Source organism: Tyto alba, unplaced genomic scaffold (assembly GCF_018691265.1).
Source record: "Tyto alba isolate M040663 unplaced genomic scaffold, T.alba_DEE_v4.0 Super-Scaffold_19, whole genome shotgun sequence".
In the NCBI taxonomy this organism is placed as follows: Eukaryota; Metazoa; Chordata; class Aves; order Strigiformes; family Tytonidae; genus Tyto; species Tyto alba.
The window spans coordinates 10,133,912-10,159,245 of NW_024881281.1; the positions used below are offsets into that span (position 1 = coordinate 10,133,912).

The 25,334-nt window shown below is 43.4% G+C and overlaps 1 protein-coding gene and 1 long non-coding RNA gene across 2 annotated transcripts in view; one reads left to right on the plus strand and one right to left on the minus strand.

The window, feature by feature from the left end:
* The window catches only part of CLIP2 (CAP-Gly domain containing linker protein 2), a 104,330-nt gene extending 81,536 nt beyond the window's left edge, over positions 1 to 22,794 (minus strand). Inside the window, exon 1 of the mRNA XM_032993687.2 lies at positions 22,651 to 22,794. The gene's annotated coding sequence lies outside the window, so the exon portion shown is untranslated. The remainder of the gene's footprint in view (positions 1 to 22,650) is intronic.
* Positions 10,577 to 16,775, plus strand: LOC122153337. The gene is made up of 2 exons (XR_006165213.1): positions 10,577 to 10,740; positions 14,827 to 16,775. It is a non-coding gene; the product is annotated as an uncharacterized LOC122153337 (long non-coding RNA).
* Positions 22,795 to 25,334: the final 2,540 nt, after the last annotated feature.

A 25,334-nucleotide genomic window follows, 5' to 3' on the forward strand; every position in this document is an offset into this window, starting at 1 on the left:
TCTTTCCTTATGGAAATGGCGACGGAGCGATGATGGTGACCTCCTTCTGTGAGTTCCAGAGAGACTAATGAGAAGCGTTACATGCAGCCGTGCATTTTGTAAGGAGGAATGTAAATTTAAAGCAGTTTTTGAAAAAAAAAAAAAAAAAAATCCTCTTTAATGTTTTCAGGTGCTTCAGGGTAGGATTTAAAATCTGGTATTGCTCAAAAGTTAAACCTCATTCTTGATCAAGTGCAAAATTTTATGCTGTATTTCATATACACTGATTTGTTCTTATTTTAAAAACTTCCAGATAAACATTTAATTTACAGCCCTATGTCTACACTACAACAAAGCAGGTCGGCAAGTCTGGGATTATATTCAGCTTGCCAACAGCCTGTGGTACACGCAGCAGCTCAGTGCCGTTTCCCGTTTTCAGTCTCGAATTGTTGCAGGACGGGGCCCCAGGACCGACACGCTACGTTGCAAACTGGCGCGTTTCTCATCGCTTCGCCATTGCAGCGGCAGAAGTCTTTAATTTTACAAGCGCTTTTGTTTTCTTATTTAGAACTCGGTCATCCCAAGGGCTCTGTGTGCAAATAGTCATATATTGTAATGAATATTATATTTTACGTCCCAGAAGTGACCCCGGGCGTCCTGCAGCCCAGGCCGTTGTGCCGGGCGCTGCACGCTCCCCGCTGAGCACTGCAGGGCCGGGCTTCCCTCGCACCCCTGCGAGAGAACTGGGAGAACTGAGCCTGCTCCCCTCAGTAAGATGAAGCTAGAAAAATTTCACAGCTCTTAAGTAATTTCCTTGAATCCTTTCAATAAATCTGCCTCTCTGACTAAACTTTCTCAGGGGAATTTCCAAGGAGAAGAGGAAAGATCGTCTGGGCGCAGAGCTCTGGCAGTGATGTGGCTGAAGTGCGCTCCCACAAAGCTATCCATCAGCTTTTGTTGTACCTGCTCTTCACAAACAAAGCTTCAGAATTAAAAAAAAAAAAAAAAGTTGAAATCCCATCCTTCCACAGAGTGGCTTTCCTATTTCCCAATAACCATTTATTCACAGGGGTTGCATGCAGGCAGACGACCCTGCACTGACGATCCCAGACAGGGAGAAACACAGGAGACGCTGAAGTTTAAGCTGATGAATATAGAAGGACTTGTTAATTTTACACAGGTGAGCAGAGCTATGACTTTCATTTAAAACATTACATGCAGAAAACTGGTATGCAATCTCTGACATTTCTGGGCTATCGTATTTACCTGATAAACCTCTTGTTGTATACTACCCTTCTATTTTATGTGGTATGATATATACCTTGTTTTGAATAGTGGCTTCTCACAGATAGCCAAACTGTCTCCACTTGACTGATTCATTCTTCTGATTTGGTAAGTATTTGCATTAGCTGTTGGGATCACTAAAAAGCTTCAAGCTGTTTTCTTTTAAATTATTCTAAAGCATTACACAGACAAAGTAATGTAAAAACCAATAAAATAGTCACGGATGCATCTAGGGAAACAAAAAGTGAACATTTTGTGTTTTGCTGTTATCTATATTGTTTGAATAAAGACAGCAGATAAGAAATGGCCAACGTGTTCAAGTATCTTTCCATTTTATTACCCAGCAGCAGCAGATGAAGCACTCCTCCGCAAAGAGCTGATGCGACACTTGATTTGTCACATACCAATAGGTTACTCTTCCTAAAGCCTGTGCTTGTTCCCCGAAGGCTATTAGAACTTTTAAACCTTTTATTTTAACCTTTTACAGGCAACAGAGAGCATATGTAGGCCACATGAAGTGGTGACATCAGGACCCCAAAAGTCAACAAATGCTCTAGAGGGTTGTATCCTTTTCCTTACCACACACCTAAAAATCCCTAACAAATATATCCATTTGCCCTGCCAATGTTCTGTGGGAACTGAGTGGTGGCAGAAACAACTATATTTGAAAATATCGTGCAACTTCCTTACTGTCAACTTGCAGTTATGTGATTTCCATCATCTCAAAGATGCAGCCACAACAGAAGCTTAAGTTCTTACTATTCATTCAAGCTGACACTATTTATAGCCTGCTGCATTTGGTGGCAGAGCACAAAATTCCATCATTGGTGGAAGAAACAAGATTAAAGCAGTGATTTAAAAAAAAGCTCTTTTTTCCCTTTGATTACAGATCTGCTGGAAGAACTTCTTGAGGATCAGTGACTGCTTTAGGCCTTACCCATTCTAGGCCAAGACTAAATTTCAGAAATTTCTTGTTAACAGTTTTTAAACTGTTAAGATCTTGCAGTTGCAACGATTCAGTCAAGTAGCGCCATGTTTTCCGACATCTGTTCCCCCAACCAAGAGCCACTGCAAAGCCTCCAATACCCAGCAGATTCTGGGTGAAAGAAACCTCTCATCTATCTTCAGACACCTATATCCAAGCCAACTGCCTAGACTTCCTATATAATGAGTGCAGAGAAACAGGCACTGGAGTGCAATTCACCTTATTATTATTATTCCCAATATTGCAGACATCTAAAATGGATTAATTGCTCTCTAACAATGCTTGCTTCCATCCATGAATTATAGGGGTAGTTTAGATTTAGCCCAAATGAGATGTTTAAAGTTAAATGATATGCATTCCACTCATCTTCCTTCCAGAAATGATCAGTGCAGCTGATGATGCATATTTGGGTGCACGTAGCTCAGACACGCGTGTTAGGTACGTCCTTGTCCAGAGGCCTGACTTGGTTCTGTTTCCCTGAAAGAAATCAGACTGTTGGCCAGGATTCAACATGGGCAAGGTCTGGCTCCAGGACCCTTCAGGGGAGCGCACGTGGCTTGTACAGTGTGACGGAAAGGGCTCTGAAAGAAGGCTTTCTACTTGGCTGACTGCTGTGCATTCCTACACACTCGTTAACATAAAAGAAAGTGTGGGTGGAAATATGTTGAAGGATCATGGCAGTTCTCATTAGTTATGAAGATCAAGAGGAGCTCTTACTGCTTTTTTTTAGTGTATTTCCTATACTGAAATTAGTGCATTAACTGTTACTTAAACTTCAACAATCAGTGTAATTTAATCATTAGCAGAGTCTGGTTCCTGTTGATCTACATTTTTAAAGTAAACTACCTTGCTGCAGTAGCAATGATTCTGAGGAATGCGGGACAGCACTCTATACACATGAAAAACAGTAAAATGGATCACACTGCATGATTGAAGAAGTAGTGTAATTTTTATCACTGTTTCCTATCCATGAGCCCAAAGGCAAGTGGATTTTCAGAGAAATTCAGCATCCATTAAGTGGAGACCTTCTGTCTTCTGATACCATGTTTGTCCAAAAGACCTACACAAGATCACACTGGCAGTGGAAAACTTGGAATAGCTCTTTTTTTAAAGTATGTAGATTATTGCCAATCTTTCAGCTGAAGATGAAACTCTTCTTTTCAGATTAAGTAAATGAGTCATGGAGCGAAAAAGTAACATATCTGTGATCACCCAGCTGAAGCAGAAATATGTTGGTCAACATCTACATTTCAGTGTTGAATATCTACAACTAAGCATGACCAAAAGAAAGTAAGACAACAGGATCAGAGCATGGAGAGATTGAAGGGAGATTTGGCATTTATGATTATAACATCATATTCATGAGCGGCGGGGCAGGGGGAAAACAACGCGCATCAATAAAACAAAGGTTAAGTAGTGGATAAGCCATCCTAAGCAGCCCTCCCATCCCTAACACAGTACCATATATTATTTTCATTTTTTTTTTGTTATTGCCCTAAAGCTTGTTGCTTGTCTGAATTGAGACTGAAGACCAGGCTGTCCTTTGCTTAGTCCATTTTTTAAAGATCAGGACAACTGACAGTTGCACTTAGCCAGGTTTGCACAAATAAAGGGATTTTTATGCCTACTGATCTCAAAGGTGAGCAAACATCACTTATATTTTGTAAACATGGGAACTGAAATTGGGAGGGATTAGTTTATCTTTGCAAGGCCCACCCTAACACAGCAGCACAGCTGGGTGCAGAACCTAGGTGGCCAGACTCTGGGCATTAACATGCTGTACTTCACTCAGTTCACACATTTCTTTTTATACACATTAAAGTCAGAGAAGAAAGCCAACCTTAGAACTCCCAGCATGGTGTCTTATACTCTATTCATTAGGTGAAGCTGCAGCCTATTTTATAAAGCCTCTGCTAATTCTCAGTATACCGTCATGTAGCTCAGTGTATCGTCAGGAAAATACAGGGAGACAAAGATCACTCAAAATGGGGCAACTGTGCATTTTTCCAGTCGCCAAAGTGTCATGTGTACCAGCACCAGTCATTTGCAAACCATCCAAGCTCTGTCTCTGTGCACTGCAAATCAAAATTCCTTTTGGCTTGCTTACTGTTTTTCACTGTATGTCAAAAAATTATCTCCCTCTTCTGCTGCTGCTCCAAGTATGTGCCACCAGACCTTTCTCATTGTTTCCTGGCATGTGAAGATCTATTGTTTTCTCTGACCTGGTCAAACAAGGTCTGTAACTAATTAGAGCCAGCCTGTACTTTATGAAAAAAAAGCAATCTATTTCCCTGTTCTTTGGGCCCTGACACAAGCGCTATTTCAGACCAAATAAAAGCACCAGATGTTTTCTACCAGAGCTACAGAATGTGCAGCACCTGTGAGAGGCAAGAGAGTCCTGTTTCATTTGCATGAAGTGGAGTGTGTTAGATCAAAGATAAGGCACAGGAGCCAGGACAAAAAAGGTTCCTATCTCTGCCTAGAACTTGAAAAAATATTTCAGTACCTACAACTGAAGCTGTATTTATTGGGGAAGGGAAACAAGCTCCGATTACGACACTTAGAGAAAAGCTAGACTTTTAGAATGTCTTCAGCAAACAATGCGTGGATGTGGTTTGGACAGCTAGCCCACCCACTGAAACATCCAGTCCTGCCACTTCAGCTTCCGAGCCTTTAATTCTCCAGAAAAGCAAGGCTATCTCCGAAGAGGCACTGACACTATAATTCAGCACCAGGCACACTTTCCCAGAAGATCCCAAAGCACACAAGAAACAATCTTTGTAGCAATTTGCAGATGAGAAAATTGAAGCATAAAGACATTTACATGACGTAGAGTCCCATGCAGGATCACCTCCCGTCCGCTAATGTCCAGTGATTAAAGAAGCCGATAAGCTAGTTGTTCCCAGCCAGCTTTGCACGCTGGGTGAGGCGTGAGCCTACATTAATGAGCTCTGCTAGAGCTGGGCTGGCTCCTTGCCGAGGTGTGGAATATTAGCCATTTTCTTGTGTAAGTCAGGAGTACAGAAAAAGTAGGAGGCCACTGACAGTGCAACTAGCTGTCCTCTACCTCCTGCAAACATATGTATGTTTTTAATTAATGGGAGGTTTCAACCCAAGACCCTGAGTGACCTAACTTGAACACCACAGTAAGGAGCATAGCGTAAATACATAGCTCAAAACCCACAGCACATCGTGTTTCAGCACTGATGCAGGGCAGTGGGCTGCTGTCCTGTCTCCAGGAGAACAGTGAATGGTAATTAAACTGCATTTTGTTCTCTTTCCACAGAAATGTCCACTTGCAACAGAAGCATGCTACTCTGGTACAGAGGAACTATCTACCACGTTAGAATTTTGGGTTTCCCACCACAGTATGTATCCACCATCAACCTGTTCAACCATCCACTGATCCCAGCTGTCATTCTTCAGTATGACATTAAAAGGTTTAAAGAATCGGTGTGATATCTTTATATTCTTGTTTTACGCAGAAATAATATGTCTTGTGACAGCAGAGTAGCAAGATGCCCCAACCGACCTCTCTCACTGACTGGATATTGCTGCAGTGATTGCCAGGTGAAAAGGACTCCCAAAAATCCCAGTTTTACTAAAACGGATGCAGAAGGGCTGAGAAAGCCTGATCCTTTGCCAGGTGTTCATTTTCGCTTTAGAGTATTTATTACAGAAAATCTTTTATAATGCGGATTTTGTCTGTCAAATGCCATGATGTAACCCAGATGCAGGGACTTGCACACACTTCTTCAGTTTCCTGCCAACTTAGTTTTATTAATTGCACTACAGAAATTGTATTCTATGTTCCAAGAAGGAAGAATCACCATGAGAATGCTGCCAGTATGGCTTTTTATAGAGCACTATACGGGACTCTAATCTGGTTTCTGGTTTTAAAGCTGGTGTAAAATGGAAACTCCCTCCATCTCAACAACTGTTTTCACTAACTGTGACAGAGGAATAATGATACTGCCGAGAGACCACCGAGCCCCGTACACTCCGCTATTATCCGCTGCTGTTGTTTCACGGGGGCACCGGTGGCACAGCCAGGAGCGCTCTGAGGAGTATCAAGAGGGATTACAGGGCCCTGGGAGTGGTGATAAGGGACTCTGGAGCACAGGTAGTTTTTTTCATCAGTCCTCCTGGTCAAAGGGAAAGGGTTAGAAAGGACCAGTCGAATCTGTTACGGGACTGGTGCCACAGCCCCGGGTTTGGCTGCTTAGACCATGAGACTCACTTTGAGAAACCTGGGCTGCTGGGGAGAAGGGGAAGAGCATCTTCAGCCACGGCCTTGCCAAGGTGGTGAGCAGGGCTTTAAGATCAAGTTGCTGCAGGAGTGAAACCTCAATCCATCCCACTCCTACCAGATTGATGCCAGTGCTGGCAGTAGGTGCCCAGAGCCTGGAGAGGGGCAACCCCCAGCACAAACCCAGGCTGGGCGAGGAGTGGCTGGAGAGCAGCCCCAGGGAGAGGGACTGGGGGGGTTGGTGGGGGGAAAACTGCCCGTGAGGCAGCCCCGTGCGCTCGCAGCCCAGAACCCACCCGTGCCCTGGGCTGCAGCCAGAGCAGGGGGGGCAGCAGGGCCAGGGAGGGGATTGTCCCCCTCTGCTCCGCTCTGGGGAGACCCCCCTGCAGTGCTGGGGCCAGCTCGGGGGCCCCCAACAGCAGAAGGACCCGGAGCTGCTCGAGCGGGGCCAGAGGAGGCCACGGAGATGCTGGGGGGGCTGGAGCAGCTCCCCTGGGAGGCCGGGCTGAGAGAGTTGGGGGGGTTCAGCCTGGAGAAGAGAAGGCTCCGGGGAGCCCTTCGAGCGGCCTCCCAGGGATTAAAGGGGGGGCAGGAGAGGTGGGGGGGGACTCTGGGTCAGGGGGCGGGGGTAGGATGAGAAGTAATGGTTTTAAAATGACAGAGGGCAGATTTAGATTAGATATAAGGAAAAAATTCTTCCCCGTGCGGGGGGTGAGGCGCTGGCCCAGGGTGCCCAGAGCAGCTGTGGCTGCCCCCTCCCTGGAAGGGTTCAAGGCCAGGTTGGACGGGGCTGGGAGCCCCCTGGGCTGGGGGAAGGGGGCCTTCCCCGGGGCAGGGGGTGGCACTGGATGGGTTTTAAGGTCCCTTCCAACCCAAACTGTTTTATAACAACCTGATCTGTAAAGTGCTTTGAGTTGACCAGACTAAATATGAAATGTACATGTTAAAATAGCTTGTGCTGCCCACTCTAATAGTTGTCTCAGTCCCAAATACTCACAGACAAGCTCAATGAATGCTGGAAGTGCTCAGTCCTCAGTCCTATCAGAACTGACTAGCCCTGATCTTTAGTGTGCACTGCAGCCACTAACCCAAGAGTCCTCACAGCACCCACAAAGCACATGTTTACTCCTTTTCACAACGAAAGGCATGCAGACACACAAAAACCGTGTTTAGAAACATGGGATGCAGTAATTATGCCCAGTATTCCTGACAAGACTGTGCTACGTGTCCCTCTCTGCAAGCGTCAGTCACGCCAGCGTGCATTGCAGTCCCAGCTTCAGACAACGCAAATCCACTATACACACCTCAGATTTGGCTGGTGGAAAATGCCAAGTTGTTCGCTGTGAAGATACAAAAGAATGAAAGGAACAGAGGTAAATTTTGTGTTCTTTTACCCTCTCTAAAGGAAATAAAATCTGAGGAGTGTGGCAACAAATATAAAGTTAATAAGTGGAAAAATACAATTAAAGTAACATGTAGAACTCAATGCCAGAATATATTAAAGGTAATTAAGACAATTATATTGCAGCAGTAGCTATGTTAATTTCTATTAGAATTAAAAAAGTATGAGACAACCCTTATCTCTTGATGAAAATTAAGCTTCTCTGGACAGATTCTGTAACTGTTTGATTGTTTGCCTCTCTTTTATTTGAGCCTGTGATAAAAGTCATCTTCTCAGAGAGGATGTTTGCTTGAACAGGCTTCTGGTCTGTTCTACTAGGTAATTTGCCTGTACCTTTAATTTATTATTTTTATATATTTATATATTTGTATATTCTTTGCAATACAAGTAACAATGCTTGTGGTAAAAGAAAAGAAAGAGTGGATTACTGAGATATTTATTGAAGAAAGGAAATAAGAAAGTAATTGACGTTTTTTTTTGTGAAAAACACTTAAAAATATTAAGCCATGTCACACACATCTGGCATGCAAATTGTATGTACAGCTGAAGAAAAGAGATGAAGATATTTGCAAACTGGGCTTAAAATGTCATGGAAACAGCTGCCATCTCAATAGACTGAAAATGCATTTCTTTTTTGTATACAGGCAAGTATGGCAGAGAAACCCATGCACTTGCATCCATACCTGTGTATCACACCAAAAGCTATGATATTTAAGCAGACTATAAATTCTGACCAAAAAACCCCAAATAAATTATCAAATCTTGGTTTTGTTTTTTTTTTTTTTTTGCAAGTGGGCTTGTTTTACAAGATTATTAATACTTTGTGACATCAAAGTCATAAAATAAAGCCATGGACATATTGCAATTCCAGAGAAAATTGCCTTGAGAATGACATACTGCAGTGACCTTCAGGTCCCAATAGTCAAGGAGTTGAAGTCTGACAATACACTTACAATTCACAGCTCATGCAGATCCTCCTTCACAGGGCTGACATGATTGATCTGGGAAAGAACAGCCAAGATTTGTAATGCAGGGCTCTGCTCTGCAGCTGTTTTCATAGAAAATAGAGGATATTAGATGTTAACCTTTGTAAAAAGCACTTCAAATTTTCAGGGAAGTTTTACTTTCCTTATCCCCACATTGCAAAAAGCCTCGTATCACTGTATTTAAAGATCAGTTTGTGTACCTGGTAGATCTAGAAGTACGTAAGCAGGTCAATCTGGCAGCAGATCAAAAGAAACTAGAACCTTGTTGGATCAATTCCATCATTACTGCCTTGAAACTGTATTTTTTTGAGGTGCAGAGTGCATAAAAATTACTGTAAGTCTGTATCACAGAAGCAGACAGAAGGGTGAAATACTTCTCCCATACCAGTATAGGCTTGCAGGAGGTGGGTGTCATTCCCCACACAAAACGAGACCTGTCCCACAAGAATTTTGGCATTTGTTTTCATGGGAACTGTGCCTGCAGACTGTCAAAGCCATGGGCTTAGCAAGGATGTGCCACCACCCAGCTCTGCTGGAAGCCAGTCTCCAATCTCAGCACCAGCAGATTATTTGCAATCTTTTCCCATCTCCACAACCCTTCAACCTGCAGCAGGCTCTGCGATCGTATCAGTGAGGAAGATGGTTTTGTCACCCATTGCAAAGAAATCTCATCCGAGCAGCTGGTGCTGGGAAGCACATCATGCTCCCAGTCTGCTGGTTCCAATAGGGAACTGAGGACCCAATTTAGAAAAAGTCGTAAGTACAGGTTTAACTTCATGTGGATGAGCAATCCCTGTGACATTAATTACATTAGACACATCAGGAAAATCAACTCCATACCAAGTGTGCACTGTTGTACTGTGGCTTAGAGGTGCGCAGCCCCCTGTCAGGATCAGGCCTTTCCCTGCATTATATGGTTTTTGAGGCTGCAGAACACAGGTGCAATGGGATGCCATTAAGATCCTAATGACCTTAAGATCAAACTAAGGTTTTAGTTTGTAAATCTTTTATTTCTTCAAGAAAGATCCACTTTGCTGCAGCGTTTGGTTTTCCAATTATATTCAGGCCTTTAACCCTGTTTTACAGCTGCATAAGTCAAATGCCTTGTTCAAGGTTATATTGGCTGATGTATTGGGGAAATAAGGACTATTTCTGGCAGCTGACATGTCTTTTCAGACATTCATTTTCAAAAAATTCCAGTTCTAATAAACAGAGTTATAACCTACAATCCTGCCTGTCTAGTTCATCTGCACTGCTTCCACTCAACATGCATGTGTATGCACACTACATTCTGTAGTGTAGGAGGACCACTGGGAAGAAGGACTGAGAGTGCTGTGCAGTTAGTGAATGATGAGGACATCTTGACCTTGGTGGGCCAGAAGCCTTGGAAACAGCAAACGGGAATGTAGAAGGAGGAACAAGATAAGAATGCTGAGTTTTATCTAAAGGAAAACATGCAAGACTACAGTTAACAGAAACATCTGCCCATTCCTTAAGCAGTGGAAAATTTTTGCCTTCAGCTAAAAGTGCTTGTAAGATTTTACTAACCAATAGGCTTAGGATAGCAGTAACTAACTTGTAGCCAATGGGTTGTCTGGCGTATCCTGGACAGAGGGTAATGACCAATCAAATGTTGACAAGTATTGCTAGAGACTGTGTAATTGTAGAAGAGCTGCCGGCAATAAACGACTTATTTACACCCATCAGGAGTCCGATCCCTCAGTCACCGTCAAATGGTGCCCGGTGTGAGGAGCCAGGAGCTGCCCAGGCTGAGCGGCCGATGGTGAGCCCCGCGGGACTGAGGTGCTGCTGAAAGGAAGCAGGAGCCGGCGATCAATCCCTCCAGGATAAGGAGGTGAGCTGCACGGAACATGGGTCACGGAATGTCTACCCAAGAGAGAGACGTTTTTGAACTTATGACTAAGCTGTTAGAAAAGCATGGCAAATGTTTGCCTTCGCATGACTTAAAGGTCATGTTGAAATGGACGGCGTCTAAACTGCCGGGAGTTACCCCGTCCTCAATTTTTACGAAGGAATTATGGGATCGGGTGGGGGTTAAATTATGGCATTATGCAACAAAAGGAGACCAAGTGGCTGCGAGTATGCTTCCTTCATGGAGGACAATATTTGAAGTCATATCAGAACAAGAAAAATCTCATGCAAGTGAAAAGGGGAGTATCTCCGACCCCCTCGTTGTGACGGAGCCTACCGCGCCTCCTCCTGAGCAACCCTCAGCCCCCGCCCTTACAAGCGAGGGGGGGAGAAAGCCTTCGCGATCTGTTGGAGCATTCGCGGCAGGCTACTGCCCGGATGATAGCGAGGATGAAGATTCAGACCCCTTTGACCCTGGACTTATTGATCCTGAGAAAGAGCCAGATCTTTACCCCCCTGATTCCTGCGATAATAGGGCTCGCCTTAAACAACAGGCACTGAAAGAAGGGGCCTTTTCGGTAATTAAGGAACTCCGACAGACAGTGACAGAACATGGTATAGGCTCTCCGTTTTTTGCCAGCCTGTTAAGTTCTGTACTTAGTGCTTATGTTATGACTCCGTACGATCTCAAATCACTTGCTCAGTTGCTGTTGCCTACCACCCAATATGCTTTGTGGGAGACTGAATGGCGGAAAGGGCTTCAAGCTCTTCTTGTGAATTACATAGGCCATAATAATCCAGCCATGGCAGCCCTTACAATGGACCATCTCATGGGAACGGGGCCTCATACAGACCCTACTGCCCAAGCCCGAGATTGCCCGCGGGAAGCCTTGGAGGCAATCTGTGAGGCGGCACGACAGGCTTTGCTTAAGGTCCCCGATGCACAGAAGCCACAAAAGGCATTCACGACTATTGTGCAGCAGCCCCGCGAATCTTTCATGCAGTTTGTTGACCGTCTTAAGCAAGCGCTTGAGTGTCAGCTTGATCACCCTCAGGCTCGTGAAATTTTGCTTTTAAAACTTGCTGTTGAGAATGCAAACAATGATTGTAAGAAACTTCTTAAATCTTTGCCTAATCAGAACCCAACTTTGGTTGAAATGATTGAAGCATGTAATCGTATTGGCACATTCGACCATAAATATGAAGCAATGGCTGCAGCTTTTGCAGCCCTTAAAGGCCCCTCTGGAAATAAGGGAGTTTGTTTTGGCTGTGGTAAACCCGGCCATATAAAAAAGGACTGCTTTGCTCTGAAAGGAGCTAAGCCTAAAGCCTCTGCTGTATGCCCGCGGTGCCAGAAAGGCCGTCACTTTGCTAACCAATGTCGCTCTAAGTATGATTTTGAAGGTCACCCGATTCAGGGAAAACGGACCCGGAGCGCGGGACGGCGCCGCGCGCAGACACAGATGCCTCGGCCGCCGTCGCAGACACCCAATGGATGTTCCCCTCAAATCTTCACCCAGCAACTGCAGGCAGCGCAGGATTGGACCTGGCAACCTCAACCACAGTAACATTGCTAGACTCTTCTGTTCATTTACTCCCTACAGGAATTTTTGGTCCCCCAGGGCTCCAGAAGAGTGCCTTGCTGATAGGGAGGTCTTCAACCACCCTTATGGGACTTTTTGTTCTTCCCGGGGTCATAGACTCAGATTCTAGCAGTGAGATTAAAATCATGGCTTGGACCCTTTTTCCACCTTGTACTGTCCCCAAAGGAACTTGTAGCACACAATTGATTCTTTTTTCAAAAAGCTGCCCCCTACTATGGAAAAGCATAAAAAAAGAGAGGGAGGATTTGGTTCCACAGGGTCCCCACAAGTATTCTGGGTGCAAGCAATTTCTGACAAAAGACCCACCTATAAATGCACTCTATCATTACAGGAGCAACAGATAACTCTCACTGGTATTTTAGATACCGGAGCCGATGTAACTGTCATTTCTCAGGCCAAGTGGCCCTCTAACTGGCCTCTTACAGAAGTGCCTCAGGCCCTCACTGGAATTGGAGGAAGTAGCCGCACTTATCAAAGTTATCATCTCATTCAGGTGACGGGACCAGAAGGTCACATAGCCTCTGTAAAACCGTTTGTTTTACTGGTGCCCATGGTGTTGTGGGGGCGAGATGTACTTTCTCAATGGGGTTTTAAAATTCAGTCTGATTTTTAACGGGGGCCATTGTGGCGCGTGACACCCTGAAACTGATATGGAAAACTGGTGATGGTGTTTGGGTGGATCAGTGGCCCCTACCATTACCCAAACTACACGCACTCAACGAACTTGTCAGAGAACAACTTCAAAAGGGGCATATAGTCCCCTCTACTAGTCCCTGGAATCCACCTGTGTTTGTGATCTGAAAATCAAGTGGCAAGTGGCGCTTGCTCCATGACCTCCGAAAAATTAATGCTGCCATGGAGGATATGGGAGCCTTGCAAGCTGGTCTTCCGTCTCCTACTATGATCCCTCGAGACTGGCATTTGACAGTCATCGACCTAAAGGATTGCTTTTTCACCATTCCTTTGCATCCTGATGATGCTCCCAGATTTGCCTTGTCTGTTCCAAGTACCAAGATGCAAGCACCCTTGCAGAGATACTACTGGATTGTCTTACCCCAAGGAATGAAAACCAGCCCTACTATTGGCCAGTGGTTCGTTGCAAGAGACTTTAGCCCTATCCATCAGAGAATGCTTAATGTTCTCCTCTATCATTATATGGATGATATTTTAGTCACAGCGGAAAAGCAAGAGGTCATGGAGGAAGCCCTATCCCTTGTAGTTGCTGTTATCACTCAAGCTGGACTTTGCATCCTCCTGAAAAAATCCAGCGTCAACCCCCATGGAAGTATCCTGGCTGGTGCATTAGGAACCAAACTATTTCCCCTTAACCTTTGCAGATTCAAACAGACATTCACACATTACACAATGCCCAAAAACTTTTGGGAATGATCAATTGGGTTCACCCTTTGCTAGGAATCTCAAACGCAGAACTAAGCCCTTTGTTTGCCTTGTTGAAAGGGCAACCAGATCTTTTGTCACCTTGGCAACTCAGGTCAGAAGCTTGCCAAGCATTGCAACATGTAGCTGATGCTATTTCAAGCCGCAGGCAAGCAGCTCGATGGGCTCCTGAGCTGCCCCTCTCTTCAATAATCCTAAATCCTGCCAAGCAACCCCATGCTTTGGTCTACCAGTGGGATCCTAATGCGCCAGACCCCTTGTTGATCATAGAATAGATTTTTTTGCCACATCTACTTACTTTACCTGTTCAAGTGCTACCAGACCAGTTTGCCCAAGCAAAACTTAGCCATGCCTTTTATCACCAGAATGCAGCCGCCCTATGCGCACCTTCACTTTGTCTCACTGCCAAGCAGCAAGCATTATTGCAGTGTGCCCTGATTGCCAAACACATTCTTTCCCCTCTGTTGCAGGAGGTGTTAACCCTAGGGGACTTCAAAGTCTTCAATTATGGCAAACAGATGTCACTCATTTTCCAGAATTTGGCCGACTTAAATATATTCATTCTTCCATAGATACTTTTTTGGGTGCCTTGTTTGCATCCTGCCATATTGGGGAATCAGCAAAGGATGTTTGTTGTCACTTTGCAAATGTCTTTGTGATCTTAGGAATTCCTTCACAAATTAAAACTGACAATGGCTCACCATATACTTCTCAAAGACTTGCAAATTTTCTTACCCTCTGGGGAGAAACACCTAATAAGGGAATTCCCCATTCCCCAACTGGCCAAGCTATAACAGAATGGGCCCATGATTCACTTAAGTGTCTTTTGTTACAACAGAAAGGGGGAATGGGGAATGCCACCGCGGCTGAGAGACTACAGAAAGCACTGTATGTTTTTAATTTTTTAAATTGCTCATTAATGGATCCCATACGGCATTTTGGTAATAATTCTCAATTAGAAATTAAGCAAAAAGCCCAGGTGCTTATCAAAGACCCAGAGACAGGTAAGGTCATGGGACCTTATCCCCTTGTCACGTGGGGAAGAGGTTATGCTTATGTCTCTGCAGAAAACGGCCAAGGTGGATCCCAGCAAAGAACGTGAGACCATTCCAAGAATCTCTGCGCGTTTCTTCGGAGGATCCTGACCATCCGGACATCCCTTCCCTGATTTCATCTTCTTAGATAGTCAGGCTCACCTCCACTAGGAGCCAGCAAATCTCAATTTTAACGGATTCCAGAAGAGCATATAAATTTTATATTAATCTGTGAAATGTAATTTGTATATCGTTAAGATTATGAATTATTTAGTCAAATTAATTCTTCTATTAGGATTTAGTTTAGAGGGAAGGGAAACAGTTGTCTTGCCACCCTTCCCAGAAGGTAATGTTTGGCTTACGTTGGCAGGAACCTTGAATGAATCTACATTGTGCATATCCATGACCTCCCCCAGTAATCCTTTTCAAACTTGTTTGGTAGCTGTGCCTTTGAGTAAAAATGAATGGGATAGCCTATATAATTTGACGATACAAAGAAACTGTACCACCCCGGGCAAGGCTGAACCAAAGTGGTGGTGTGAGCAAAAACACTCATGGCCAGGCCAGCCGAGTGGCTGGTTTTTCAGCAATAGTAGCGGTATGGGATTGGATAAAATTGGTGACTTCCCTGCTCTCCCTCTGCAACCCCAGGAATTAGACATTTTTGGATCCACGCAGGCTTTTGCATGTTTCTATTTAAATTATTCAAGTGGAATATATATTAATAAAATTGGCATTGATGTTTCAGGAACAGGCATCTATGCCAATGTCTCGGCATGGTGCAGTAATACTTTACCTTGACAAATTACACCAGGAAATGATGCTGTTGGACTTGTAGGTAATCTGTTTTTAGTATGTGGAAATAGGGCATGGAAAGGAATACCCAGAAAAGCTGTGGGAGGCCCTTGTACTTTTGGAAGGCTAACTATGTTCCACTCTAGCAAGGTAAATTTGACATCTATGATTAAGATGAGAAGAGGAAAACGAAGTGTGCAAAGGTTTGGCCCAGACTGCAATGATGATGTTGAATTTTTAAACCATGGCCTATGAGTACTTGCCTCCCTTATCCCATCTATTGGCACAGCACAGGCATTAGCTACCTTGAACAAGCTTGGTTGTTGGCTTGCTAAACAAAGTAACACTACTAGTTCTGCCCTGTCAGGCTTATTAACAGATAACGATGACATAAGGCATGTCACTCTGCATAACAGAGCTGCAATTGATTTTTTACTTTTAGCACATGGGCATGGTTGCGAGTATTTTGAGGGTCTATGCTGTATGAATCTGTCTGATCATTCTCAGTCCATTCACACCAGCATATAGGCCCTTCAAAACAGTGTTGCAAAACTTCAGGTTGCCAATGATGGGGATTGGCTTGGACAAATACTTGGGAGGATGGGGGCTTACTGGCTGGCTTAAAAATCTGATAAAAACAGTAATTTATGTTTTGGCCATATTATTGATTATTGTGATCTGTTTACCATGCGTTTTACAATGTGTGCCAAGACTGATACATAAATTGGTAAAAAGAATCTTAATAGTTGGACAGAAAGAGTGAGATGTAGGAGGACCGCTGGGAAGAAGGACTGAGAGTGCTGTGCAGTTAGTGAATGATGAGGACATCTTGACCTTGGTGGGCCAGAAGCCTTGGAAACAGCAAACGGGAATGTAGAAGGAGGAACAAGATAAGAATGCTGAGTTTGATCTAAAGGAAAACAAGCAAGACTACAGTTAACAGAAACATCTGCCCATTCCTTAAGCAGTAGAAAATTTTTGCCTTCAGCTAAAAGTGTATAGGATGTTGTGCTTGTAAGATTTTACTAACCAATAGGCTTAGGATAGCAGTAACTAACTTGTAGCCAATGGGTTGTCTGGCGTATCCTGGACAGAGGGTAATGACCAATCAAATGTTGACAAGTATTGCTAGAGACTGTGTAATTGTAGAAGAGCTGCTGCCAATAAAGACTTCTTGTTTACACCCATCAGGAGTCCCGTCTCTCAATCACCGTCACAGTAGCACCTTTATCATGAGGTTATTTTGAATAAGGAATAATAATATTTCCATCCTGAGATGAGATTTACTAAGTACAGTTGTGTATATTACAATGCACTGAAACAATGGATGTTCATAAAGGGCATTTTGCTGTATTCTGGTTGTATTGTATCGAACCTTCACATCCACTAACAGTTAAGTCCAACGAAAAAGCTGACTGATAAGCCATACAATCAAACATGTTTGTATAGCTGCTATATATTCATTTTACAGCAAAGATTGTGTGTGCAGCTCTGTCTTTGTCTGTTCTACTCCAACACGTCTCATAAGCTGCAGTAACTCAGTGCAGGTGGCATTTGTATTTCTGTATCATCTGTCTAGAGGAGATCAACTCCTGAAAGGCAAAGCCAACAGCTCATGCCCAGCTCATGCTCACCCTGATGACAATATGTAAGATTTTCTGGGCTTTCAGCACCTTTAGCACCTGACGTCAGCATGTATTTCAGGAGGTTGTTAAGTAGGAATTCACTGATCAGACAAAGAAGGTTATCTCTGAAGAACAATACAGTCAGAGAGGACTTACGGCACACTCAATTTATATAGCCCTATGTGCCTGGGAAGCAATTTACCTGATTGAGAATCCTCTTATATTGCAGCAGTAAACAGTATCTTACATTAATGACAACTGAAATACTAGAGAATTAACTTGAACAACTGTATGTGGTTCATTTTAGCACCCAGAGAAGTGGGTAAAATAACCAAATAATCAAGTAACCATTGCAGAGGTGGGGGAATCTATGCTTCACATTTAGGGGTTATAAGTACTATTTTTTAACATCTAAGAACTTTTTTTGAGCTAGCCATCAATTTGTATTTAAGTAAGTATACCTATATAGTGTTATACACGTGTTCTCCATGTACAAACATGTCAATATTTGCATATAGAAACATGCATAAAACCTGCACAAATGTAATTGTATAAGTAATTAGTGAAATAAGTAAATTGTACTCAATATAGTGGACGAAGGCCACGTTCTAAACCAAACCTCGCTTTTCTTGGGGAAGACATTTCAAACTTTCCTGTCTCAGTTTCACCACTTATATATTGGCAGTATCATTTCTCAGGCGAGGGTGCTGCCTGGATGAATTAAGTTTTTAGTCATTCAGTTAAAGATTCTATCAAAATATTACTAGCAAGCATACATGCAGAATTGGAAAGTTAAATCCCAAAGTAGACTTGGAAACTATTATAAAAATATACTTATATATAGCAAACTGGCCTGTTCTCAGCTGATATGAGTACTGAATTCAGGAACTATGTTAAGAGAATGATCAAGAGTGGGAAGCAGTAACAGTGTAGGAATTGGTCTCTGTTCTTGGCTGTGGTACCAGTCTAATAGTCAGAAGCAGTACCTGCATGAAAAGCTTTGCTTGGCAGCCTCAAAATCTCCAGGACAAATTATGTTTAGAGAGATAATAGTTTCCAAAGCACCAGAAGAATGTACTAAACACTTTTGTGGGTAAGACAGTGCACTGCTATTTACTTATATGGGTAATAAAGTGGCATTCGACACCCCTTCCCCTCAACTACTAAGTTCTGTCTTCAAAATATGGGAGCACAAGTACAGTCACCAAGGGGTAAGTACTATTATTTAACATTATTATTTGCATATCACGTATTTTCAATCTGAACAAGATGCCAAGACAAGAGGAGTTGCAAGAAAAGCAAAAAAATGAAACTAGTGCAAAATAATCTTGATAAAGTGTGGAAACAGATGGAAAAAGCAAGATGTGATTCACAGCTAAGACAAGTGATTGTACAACTCTACATTCATCTGAACAAATACAAAAAGTTGCAAAAAAAAAGGGGGAGGGCGGGAGGCTGAACTCCAGGGAAATATCCTCTCATTACAACAGATTGAAAACTAAACATAAGCCAGTGATGTGCGCTGATCAAAAGATAAAAAAAGTAAAACTTCAGTTCAAACAAACATTTAAATTCCTCAGTTACAAACTGCTTGCCATACGGTATCACAAAGCAAGGTGTTCCTCAGCATTGGCTCCGGACAGCACAGTTCACAGTGAAAACAGTCCCCAGACTCAACTGGGAGCTGTTTCCTCTCTTCCCCCCTTCTCTGCAAGGGCAGAGGCACCAGCAACCACAGCAATAAAAAGCAGTGGTCACACCAGCTGGCAGTGGTTTCCTCCTTTCATGGCTCCAGGAGAACAGCTCATATTTTATTCATGAAAAATGAGGCCTCTGGAGGTCTAAGCAAAAAAACAGGAAGTAAATATTTCTTGGGGGCATCGGGTCGCAAGCTGGCAAGTGTCCAAGACGTCAAGAAGGAGAGGCGGGGGCGGAGGATGGAAGCATGAAAGCTCTTTTCCTACCAGCCCTCCTGGGACGGCGGCGGGAAGGAGGATCACGAAGGGCAAACTGCACCCTGAACGTCCTGTGTGGTGACCCCGCGCAGCAGGGAACAGACTCGGCTGGTGTCCCGTGGTGGGGTCCTGCCTCGCGGGGGGCGCACGCTGCCCCGCCGGCATGGGTGCGTACCAGGGCCACATCCCTGCAAGTGTGGATGGGAGAAGCCGGTATTTACCCCAGCCACTTGCATAAAATATTACTTTTGTGTTCTCCAGGTAATCTCTCTCCCCACTTTGCCACACTCATGTCCGCAAACTACACCTGCCTAAAGGCTGCTTTGCCTGTGCCTTCAGAATAGGAGCACACCTGAGCTCACAATAACCACCTTCCTGGGAAGAGAGATCTTGTCTTCCCACACAGCCAGACAGCCCTCTTCCAATTCCTTGTGCCCAAATAACAAAGTCCACCCTTAACAGCAGTAGAGAAAACAATCTTCTGCAATCCTTCATTTTCCTGAGAAGACTGACATGAAGCTGCAGACGTCATTTTTCAGCCACTGACCGGAGACACAGAAGTGTCCTGTGAGCTCTAACTGTGTGCAGAGGAGCAACCGCCAGTCCCCTTGCAGCTCAAACCTAACACACAGCACTGGCTGTTCCTAATTTCATAAGCCTGACCGTCAGCCTTGACTGTTTCTGAACTCTAATTATTTTGTACAAGACACTATAAAAAGACCTTTCTGAGAAGCCCGAAATCCTCCTTACAGATTTCTGGAATCTGCAGGGAAAGACAGAAGCTACCTACTACTTTTTGACAGATTCCTAAAAGAGGATACATGCAGGGGAAGATTTATTTTTTGAAAATTACAAAAGAAATGTAGCATTTTACATTAACATGCATCCTTCATTGTTTTAATTACTGTCTAATGAATATTAGCCCTCAGGATATCTCCCCTGCAGGGCTGAGCAAATGAGAAACAAGTCATAGCAGGGCAGTCAGAATGAAAGGGAGGGAAAAAAATAAGGCAATAAAAAAACCCACACACATCAGGAGAGGCAGAAAAATGCACCCTGGGATGTAGCAGCCAACATTCATTTAATAATGTCAACATTTTATATGCAAAGCTTTCCTGGATGCTGAATTAATATGGATTAATAATGGCATGTGGTTGAATTAGATAAAAAATAAATTAATATTTAAGGTGCTCTTTATGGTATGGGGTGTGAGGAAGAAGAAATAATTCTCTATCATCACCTAATATCACTGTTGTAGAAATAAATTTTAAAAACAACAAAAATGCGTAAAGACCACCCCTAAATTAAATCCTGGGTTTGACAAATTTATGGGAGTTTTTTCCTGCACTGTCATAGGACTAGGACTATACTCATTTCTCATTAGTTACTATATTTTGAAAATTCCACTCAGATGCATCCAGCTGCCTCCAGCATGCAAATGCACAAAGGCCACTGTAAACTGAAGTTCAGGCAGGCACATTCTGAGTTGGTATCAGAAACCTCAGCCTTCAGAGCCAGGACACTCCTCTGCTCTTTAGTTACTGACAGTTTCTCCCTTACCAATGTATGCACCCCAGTTCCCCCCTCAACAAAACAGGCACAAATAGCTACAACTGAGATTGAAAAAAAAAAAAAACAAAACAACAACCACCAACCAAAAAAAAACCCAAAACAAAACACAAAACCCACCACTTTAAAAACTGTCAGAATAGAGAAATAGTTTAAGTGCTCTGATGAGAAGCCAGACATTTTTTAAATTCAAAGCCATTTAAAAGTTTTACTATAAATCAAACCATTAAAATATTTAAATAAAAGATGAGTAAAATCCTCATATCCCAAATATTTATGCTAGATATTCTGTATCACAGCATCTGTCTGGCCTCTGTAAGACTAATAGCGATTATAGCAGTCTTAAACTTATCCAGAGGGAACACAAAAGCATTTTACAAAAATCTGACACTGAACCTGCAAACTTGTAAGCATATCTTTAAGTAACTGGATAGATCCTAAAGACAGCCTGTCAGTTTACCAAACAAAAACATAATATACAATCCATATGTGAGAAGTGGTTTCAGGCTTAACCAAGCCAATTTTGACAGATACATTTTATCCCATGACTTGCAGTCTGAAAGGTCCACAACCAACCAAGGAAGCTGATTAAGCACAGACTCTGTGCAACCAAAGTGCTCTTAGGTGCTTTGGATGCATGAAACAAAGGAGACTGATGCAAGGAATTTTCCCTTCCTGCTACAGTTAAAGCTGCTTCGAGGAAGTGTATGTAAAAAGAAAATTACAAAAGGGATATATAAGCTAATGTTTAACTTTGATTAGATGAACTCCATTATTTTCATACACCATTAAAAAAAATTGACTGGGTACTAGACAACTTAGGCAAACTGTCTCATTTTGTTTAAAATGTCCTGTTCTTACGTAGCACTTAAAAGCAGTATCAATGAAGTGACAAATTACTCTGTGCTTAAATGGAGCTCTCTTGATATTGGAACGCTGGAACTCACTGCCTTTTCCTGTTGCGTTTGTGTTTCGGATGACCACCACCTTACAATGGGTCAGTAGAAAAAGAGCAACCTGGCTGCAGGGAAATCAGGTATTCTCAAGAAAGTCACTAAACACCAGGAGATACTCCAACCTGACAGTGTTCAAGCCTGCAGGTGAGTCTCACCTACTCGGTAAGGCACGCTCTGATAGGATTTGTTCACTTGCAAGGGGCAAACCCCAGATGACTAATGCAGGAAGGAGAAACTTTTTCTCTCTTCACCCTCATTTCTCAGACTTCTGTGATAACTTCAGTGCTGTAGCACTAAAACCAACAAAAAACAAATGTCTTTAAACAGAGGATATACTGAACCTAATTAAGGCAAGGGAAATTCAGGGAGGCAGCCCTAAATTTAGGGAGGTAGCCCAGGTGGAACGGAGCCTGGATTGCAGAGTTAATATCCTAAGGTTTACCTCCACATCAGTGTCCTGTCACAACTCATTTGAAAGATGCCACCTGGAGCTCCAGGGCCCGCCTGGCACCACACTGGGCTGTGGCCAGTTCTAACTGTAGGATGCCAGCTAGTGCAGCACCTGAGTCTCGCCAGCCTTTAACCCCATAAAGCAGAACACACCTTCTCCCAGTAACACAGGACTGTTTCCTTTCACACTCTCCCAGACTAAGAAAAGGTTCACAAGCCATTTTCTCTTGGGACAATCAAAGTCTGAGTGCATATTCTGGTATTATTCTCTAGACTTTATACAATATATCAAATCATCATTTATAATCCCAAATTGATATGCAGCCACTAAAACAAATCTGAAGAGTACAAGTCCTATTTTTCATTGCATATCTAGGCAAAACCACACCAAACTTTTGGATTAAAATTCACCCGTACACAGAGAGGTCTGAAGATAACAACCACATTTTTATTTTGTCACTTCCTCTGTCATGAGCACTCTATAGTCAAGCCAGACTCGGCACTTACCTTAATCTTTTGCTAAATTCCTCCTTTATGGTTTAAGAACTTCCTGGTTTGGAATACTGCAGCTCTTCCTTCTGATATTTCTAAATCCACGCTCTGCAGACTTGAAGGAATCCAGAGTGCTACAGCCTGGCAATTCCTGGGCTCCTGATCAACAACAACATTATTGCATTTTCATCTTTTACATACAGAAAATGAGCACAAATGAATGTTACTTATTTTTTTGCATTCAGCCAAACAAGGTCTCTGATCAAGTTTTGCCTGGCATTTAAGTGACTAGACACAGCTGAAATGGATTGCTTAACATCATGCAGTACCAATTAGGGACAATCAGTGGAGAATATTACCAGACTGCTGACGTAAGGAATGAACACAAGAAAGTACAAATGCTGGATGCACTAAACTGGAATATTGTGCTATATCATGGCAGCACTGTGCCTGACCAGAAGTCAAGCAATACTGTACCTATTAAAAAAATAAAAATTATTTTCTATCAACTTCACTGAAAATTTCTTTTGAAGTTTCTGATAAACAGCAATCAAGTCAGTCCACATTCCCATTATTATGGGAAATGGAGGCCACAGAGACCAAGTGTTACATGTGAACACACAAACTAAGCGGTGCACTGGTAAAAGAACGGATGAACCCAGACTGTCCACCTCCATTTCAAACTGCTGGATGGTACCACTCATGAGAGCTTAGCTGACACAGCCCTCCAATCGCTCTGGTTTTGCACCAGCTCAGGGCTGAGTCCTCAAGCAGAAGGCCCACAGACCCATCAAGTTATTTCTCCTTCAGGGTCCTCCCTCTTACGCAAGGGAGTCCCTGCAAGGCACTGCATGCTGCAGGAAGCTCTTTGCAACACCTAGATTAGGCAACAGAAGGCATGTACACAATCTCTTTCTCAGCTTCCTCAGTGAAAAGGGGGAGCCCGTGTCCTCCCCAGAAACAGGTGTTTGTGCAAGCTGAACCCCGCCACAGTCACTAATGGTGACACGAGATCCTGACACGGGGGAGTGAAGATACTGCTCCACGCCAGCCCCCAGCTCCAAGCACCCAAGTGCTCTCAGGGTGATTGCCGCAAGGAGAAAAGCATGGCAAGCACAAAGGATCATTCCTCTCTCCTGCACTTTCAGCTTTATCAACAGTGTCAGTAGCCAACAGCTGCATTTTGGCATCTAGGAGAATGTACGCTTAAAGAATTTTCCTTTTTTTGCAGACAAAGGAGGAATTCCAGGAGAAAATCGATTCTTTTGGCTGTCACGGGTGACCCTATTTGGCTTTTAATACAGGTGCCCACACTCCCTCTACTGACTGAAGCTGTAACGACACGCCTGGTCTTGTACTGGACACACATCGTTCTCCATTATGTGCTAAAAAAAAAAAAAAAAAGGAAATTTCAATTACATTGTTAGTCTTAAGCATCTAAAGAGCAGGCGAGTAGGATTAGCAGGTCACTGATCCTGAATCCTTTTCTTGTAACCTAGTGTAAAGCACTGGACAACTTATAATTTGTTCCTCAACACATGCATAGAAATCATAATAAAGCTTCTCTGGCTTAAAACTGCAGCGATCTAAATCCACTCTTTTAAGTATTTTCATGTGTTTATATAAAAGAATTGTAAATATATAAAACATTAGAGTCTCCTGGTAGCAATAAGCTGAAATTGATCTTTCCAGCTCCTCTGTCACCACAGTCTGTGACTTGCCTCACTTCTAGCAGCATGAGTTTCCTAACTGCAGACTAAGACAGCATGCTGCTCATAATTTTGTGTGACAGCATTGAAAAACCATTTAAGCGTACTTAATGAAAATGTAAAAACCAATGAGATGCTATAAATAAAAGCGCTCAGGTACCAGAGCAGGCTGATGTCAGGCTGTATTTACCCAGTGTTCTGGTGAGCTGCTATCGCTCTGCAACTACTAGCGGTGCTAAGGAGAGAGGAAGGGTGAGGCAGGAGATGGGGAAATAAATGAGGAGATGGCAGTGTGCTGGTGGAGAGCGAATGTGTGACCTTTGCCATTATATTTAGGAAGAAATTTTAAATGGCACACATAACATTAGCTCAGATCAGCACAACTCTCTACCTCCCAGGGACAGTCTGTGCATAAATACATGAAGAAAGGAGAGTACTATGATGCTACAAGAACAAATTAATGCCCTGTGTATACTGACCATGTCATCCCCAGTTTTTCTCTTAGAACTCAAGCACAGCAGCTCCCCAGGAAGCAGGGCCCCTGTCAGCCTGGGTGCAGACATGCCTAGCACAAAAAACCCCCCAATACTGTGACGCCCTATTTCAGAAAGCACCAGTCCAGCCTCCTTTCTGAACACCCCATCATTACTTTCACCCCTGGTATTTGTACCTGCTCTGCTTATGGTTTCAGCCTCCCTGAACACAAGAGCAAACAGTTGGTAGCATCAGAATTCATTCCACCACCTCCAGCCTAGCTGTGTGAAAGGCAGGGAGTGAGAACAGGGGAAAGCCTCAGAGGGGACTGCAGGCCCCGCACTTCCCTGGCGGCAAAACCACCTGTGCTGCGTGACCTACTGGTACCTGCTGAACATCAGCACGCTGCACTGGGTGACAGCCCGAACCGAGACTGCAGGGCTGGTGGGGATGGATGGCTGAAGGAACTTTGCACTTCTCTTAAGGCTGTAATTTAAGATCTCAGCCCCTGGCCTG